Here is a 6,022-nt window from a genome sequence, read left to right on the forward strand (position 1 = left end):
TACAGTTTGGACTCTTTTCCATGTGTCTTCAAGGGAGGGAATTTCAGGCCCAAACAAGAAATAGGCTCTGAGTCAAACGAGGACATGTGGAGCGGGCCGGGGCTACGGAAACGCCTCTTTCATCTATAACAAGATTTCACAACACGGAGGAAACCAGTGTCTGATGTTCACTGTGGAACGATCTATACTACGCAAAATTAGTAGTGGTAGTAGTTTATTCGGCCATTTTGCAGCACTACAAAACAAAACAAAACCAAACAATAGACTACGACCCAATAGATCATGACCGAAAGGGTTTAGGCTAAAGTAAAAGGTACTTATAATGCCAAATCCTATTAAACAATGACAGAATTTCAAGAAAAAACAGTGTATGAACAGCAAGTTTACATTTACAATTTCACTTTTGACTTACTGTATATATAAGAGACAAAATATAAATTAAAACAAACAAAATTTAATGCATAATTCAATAATTCCTGAGCTCTATATCGTTCAAAACATAACGCTTCATACTTTTTTTTTTTTTTTAAGGTTTCTACAGTGTTAGACTTTTTAAAATCAGTCTAATACTGATTGACTCTTATTTGTTATTATTTTGGTACCTTCTCAAAAACACGACCTGGAGTTGTGTTTTGTTTCATTTGTACTTGTTTTAGTAGCCCTTTATTATGCAAAAATATCAAAATATCGATAAATCATATCTTTTAATGTGATGATACAGTATCGATATCATGGGCTGCTGTATCGATATATCACCAAGAGTATTTTTTGGTATATTTTACTACGTTATTTTCTTACAGCGATACAGTTTTGTTGCTTGTTCAGAGGAATGAATCTCGTTTGTGCGACACGTTTGACATTTTCAGTGTTTTGACGTACTGTACATCTCAACAAGTTTATTAAGTTGTTGTTAGAGTTTTGTATCATGTTTTTTTGTATATTTATGGAGAACTGTTGTGGGGGGATCATGGGCGATGTCCCGGTCTAGTCCTGGTTTAGTCCTAGTTTAGTCCCGGTCTAGTCCTGGTTTAGTCCTGGTTTAGTCCTAGTCTAGTCCCAGTCTAATCCCGGTCTAGTCCCGGTCTAGTCCTGGTCTAGTCCTGGTTTAGTCCTGGTCTAGTCCTGGTTTAGTCCTGGTTTAGCCCTGGTTTAGTCCCGGTCTAGTCCCGGTCTAGTCCTGGTCTAGTCCTGGTTTAGTCCCGGTCTAGTCCCAGTCTAGTCCTGGTTTAGTCCTGGTCTAGTCCCGGTCTAATCCTGGTTTAGTCCCGGTCTAGTCCTGGTCTAATCCCGGTCTAGTCCCGGTCTAGTCCTGATTTAGTCCCGGTCTAGTCCCAGTATAGTCCTGGTTTAGTCCCGGTCTAATCCTGGTTTAGTCCCGGTCTAGTCCTGATTTAATCCTGGTCTAGTCCTGGTTTAGTCCTGGTCTAGTCCAGGTCTAGTCCTGGTCTAGTCCAGGTCTAGTCCTGGTCTAATCCCAATCTAGTCCTGGTTTAGTCCCGGTCTAGTCCAGGTTTAGTCCAGGTTTAGTCTTGGTCTAGTCCTGGTCTAGTCCCAGTCTAGTCCTGGTTTAGTCCCGGTTTAGTCCAGGTTTAGTCCTGGTCTATTCCTGGTCTAGTCCCGGTCTAGTCCTGGTCTAGTCTAGGTATAGTCCTGGTCTAGTCCCGGTCTAGTCCAGGTTCAGTCCTGGCCTATTCCTGATTTAATCCTGGTCTAGTCCCGGTCTAGTCCTGGTCTAGTCCTGGTCTAGTCCTGGTTTAGTTCCAGTCTAGTCCAGGTCTAATCCCGGTCTAGTCCTGGTCTGGTTCTGTAGTCCTGGTCTGGTTCTGTAGTCCTGGTGATCCGCTCGGTGATTGCGGCATATATATTTGTACTGTGCTTAATGTTTATGGTTCTCGCTCCGGTTCTTGGGTCTTTCTCTTTCTTCTATATAATAACGTCGCTACGTCTCTGGACACTCGTTCCTGATTGGTTGACACGGCGCATCTGATGCGAAAAGTTCAGAATTTTCAGCTTTCTGTCATCGAAGCCTTGGACGCTCGTCAGATGCGATGCCAGATTTGCGTCGCGCTGACACCCGAAGACGTCAGGACACCCTAGACACGCGTCCACATAAACTGGACCGCTTTGATGCTCTGGTCTGAACGGCCCTTTACAGTTACCAGTGTATTTTTGAGTATTTTTGAGCATACTGTGGATAAAACTGGTAAAGTGGCGCACCATCTGTAAACAAAAACCTCACTCAATCAAATTATTTCTTTTATGTTCCCCAAAGGAGCCGTTTAAAAGTGAAATAGTGGCTTAAGAAACGCTCAGAGAGAAAGAACTTAAAGACAACAGCTCAGTTTTTCATCCACTGTGTTTATATTTAGACTAGAAACCACAACCAAAGTCGTCACAGATCCTCCACAAACCCTAAGAAGTTTGTAAGTGACAGTAACAGAAGATCCCCACTGGTTTAAATCACTGGAGACAGGACCGGCCTATTCTTCTTTCCTTTTATTTTTCTGTTTGCAAGTTAAAAAAACATGTATATATTTCTCTCTCTCGCTCAAATCTTTCAACCAGAAATGCAGTTTAAGCATTAATTAGTCCCCTGAGCAGCCGGTTTCTCACGCCTGAAGAAAATGGAAATGTTTTGGTGGCTTATATTTTGGAAGTTATATCGATGAAGTTTGTCAGGTGTGTCCGGGCTCATTTGTATTACGGTGTAGTACTAGGGTGTAATTAGAGACTTATATTTATGTTTGGGGCTTAAAGCTGGAAAATAAATACAAGTAAATACAAGAGCTTAATTAAGACGTATTATTTTCTGTGTTTTATAGGGAGAAGGCGATCGGGACGTGATGTGAAATGACTTAGAAAACAGTTTTAAGATCGGATATCTGCAGAAACAAAAGGAAAAAAGGATTAAAACTTTATTATTATTAAACCTTAAATATCCTATATTACGCTAAATTAATTAATACATGTTTGAGTAATGGTCTGTGCCACCTTGTGATGTCATGAAGTGGTCATTTCCTAGTTGGGATTGGCAATTCCAGGGCTGAATTGATCCGAGTGATTCTAGTGAAGGTGCATGAAGTTTACGAACACAGTGGAGCACTTCCTGTATTACCACGTGACATCACAAGGTGGAACAGAGTGTTTTCTATAAGAGAGAAGAACTCGGCCTAAATGTGCAGGGTTTGCGTTTTGAACATGTGAACACTGATGAAAAAACAACATTATAACATAGATCAGAAAATAATGTAATATTGACCCTTTAAGTAGTTTCTAAGTCTGATTGATTCTTCATAAACTATTTGTTCTTTCTGAATTCAGTCTTCGTCATGTTTTATTAAGGCTAAGGTGCACTTATGAAGTAACGTGGTATGAAAAATGTTACTTTTTACTAATTCCATACTTTCCTTCAACACTACTCATTTAGCATCCAGCCATTTTCTTCTCCATTATCCAGGGCCGGGTCGCAGGGGCAACAGTCTAAACAGGGACTCCCAGACTTTCTTCACCCTTCACTTCACGTCCTCCAGCTCCTCCAGTGGGACCCCAAGATGTTCCCAGGCCAGCTCAGAGATATAGTCCCTCCAGTGTGTCTTGGGTCTTCCCCGGGGCCTCCTCCCAGTCGGACATGCCCAGAACACCTCACGAGGGAGACGCCCGGGAGGCATCCGGAACACCTCAGCTGCTCCTCTTGACGCGGAGGAGCAGCGGCTCTACTCCAAGCTCCACCTGTCCTCCTCACTCGGTCTCTAAGGGAGTGGACATCCACCCTGCGGAGGAAACTCATTTCGGCAGCTTGCATCCATGATCTTGTCCTTTTGTCATTACCCAGGCTCATGACCATAGGTGAGGGGAGGAATGTAGACTAACGGTAAATCGAGAGCTTTGACTTTTGACTCAGCTCCTTCTGCACCACAACAGTTTGATACAATGACCACATCACTGCCGACGCTGCACTGATCCACCTGTCAATCTAACGCTCCGTCCTCCCCTCACTCGTGAACAAGACCTCGAGTTAATTGATCTTGAGGTCAATTAACTTGAAATACACAAATCTGATCAGTTTAAAGGTTGTATGGAGGATTTTTTTTTTGTTTCAAATTGTCAGTGAAAGTTTAAAATACCATTACAGAGACGCAGCAGCCTTGTAATTATGATGACCAAAAAAAAAATAATGAAAATCTATCAACTGTGGACGTAGTGAGGACAGATAAACATCAGCCAATAGAAAACGAGGCTCCCTCATTTTCTATTGGCTGTCAGGTTGTCAATCAAACTCCCTAGTGTAACTGAGTCGTCGGCGCGCGGGGATTATGTGGTTTATGCAGCGGTTCTTAGAGGCTTTTTCAAACTGTAGTTTCCTCGCATTTCGCACAAAGTTTGTCACGATGGCGGACGAGAATCCACGACCGGTTCGCCGCAAAAGAAAGTCAGTTTTTGAGGTCGCTGAAAGAAGAAGAGAAGGAGAAAAGGAGCGAAGACAAACTGAGGTGATTCTTGGAGATTCCTTCCACCGATGGTGCGACTGAAACAGACGAAGGGTCTAAAAACTGACGCAACGGTCACTAAATTACCTCTAGACAGGAAACTTCAACAGTAATTCTGAACGCGCACAAGGACGCGCGCACAAGGACTGTCGCTGTATTTCTCTTCCCTTAAAAAAATCCTCTATACAACCTTTAATATGCACATTTGTGTTTAAAGGGACACCATGTAACTTTTCAGGTAGGGGGTTCTTCAGCTCGTCTCTATGGAGATCTTCGCCTGGAATATTCCACAGAATGGCATTACACTTATATATTGTGTAAAATGACTTAGACTTAGACATTTGGACACAGCAGCTCACACATCACAATATATTATAATAACAAAGAGTAAAAAAATATAAATGGTAATAATAAATTCCAAATAAGAGAGACAGGTGTCAAATAAGACGTAATTATATAAATGTACAAGCAAAAATAAAATAGAAATATAAGTAATAAAATATAAAATCACATTAGCAGCTATTATAAAACAAGGTAAATGGTTAAATTTTTTATATAGTACTTTTCTACCTTCAAGACATTCAAAGCGCTTTACAACAAGGAACCACTCACTCATTCATACAGCAGTGTACGCAGACACTGGGAGTGAGGTAGATTAAGTGTCTTGCCCGAGGACACAACAACCACCAGCCAACCTGTGGGTAAGGTTTAGGGATCTGACGAACCAGAGTCGGATTCGAACCAATTCGCCAACCTTCAGATCAGTGGACGAACGCTGCACCAACTGAGCTACTGTCGCCCCTAAAACTAACACTTTTGCTGTGAGTGGGGTCACCTTTCCGTAGATTTGACCTGTAACTTGACCTGCTTGTCTCCATGGCGATAGAGAAGTTAAATGGCAGTCAAGCAGGTAGCGAATCTCTGCCGAACAGGAAAGTTTCACAGCTCATTTACTTTTTAAATTATTGTCAGCGTGAAATAACTTTCCAAAAAAAAAAAGTTATACAGTAGATACAAATCAGAACATCCAAATTTCCCCTGCAAAAATTCAGATCCGAGTTCCGTATTAGGTTTGGGAATTCATTTACGGATAAAATAGCGAAAATAAAAACACCAGGATCACGTAGAGCGGGTTAATACGAACATTTTAAGACCAAAATGACGAGGCTCACAGCAGCAGTTACAGAGAGAGAAATGACTTCAAAACCAACAAAAGTTCTTAATACTTATAGCGCACAAATCCCCCTCCCGTAAAAGTTACCGGTTAATTAGCATGTTCCATTAGCGACATCCCCGTAGCACACCTGCCTCACATCGGCGGCGCTAATCATGTAGCGTTAGCAGATGTGTACCGTTTCAACACCTCCGCGCTAATGCCTTTCCCGCTGGCAGCCCTGTAAACAAACCAAACAATCTCACCTGCATTAACTATTTATCTGTGCGCTCCGAGGTCCCCCTGCTGCCACGGCGACGGGCACATCCCAGCTCCCGACACGGAAAGATGACACAGGAGATGGTCGGGGAACGCAGCGGGA

Source organism: Boleophthalmus pectinirostris, unplaced genomic scaffold, assembly GCF_026225935.1.
Source record: "Boleophthalmus pectinirostris isolate CB_2022bp ecotype Guang Dong unplaced genomic scaffold, ASM2622593v1 HiC_scaffold_15, whole genome shotgun sequence".
Lineage (NCBI taxonomy): Eukaryota > Metazoa > Chordata > Actinopteri > Gobiiformes > Gobiidae > Boleophthalmus > Boleophthalmus pectinirostris.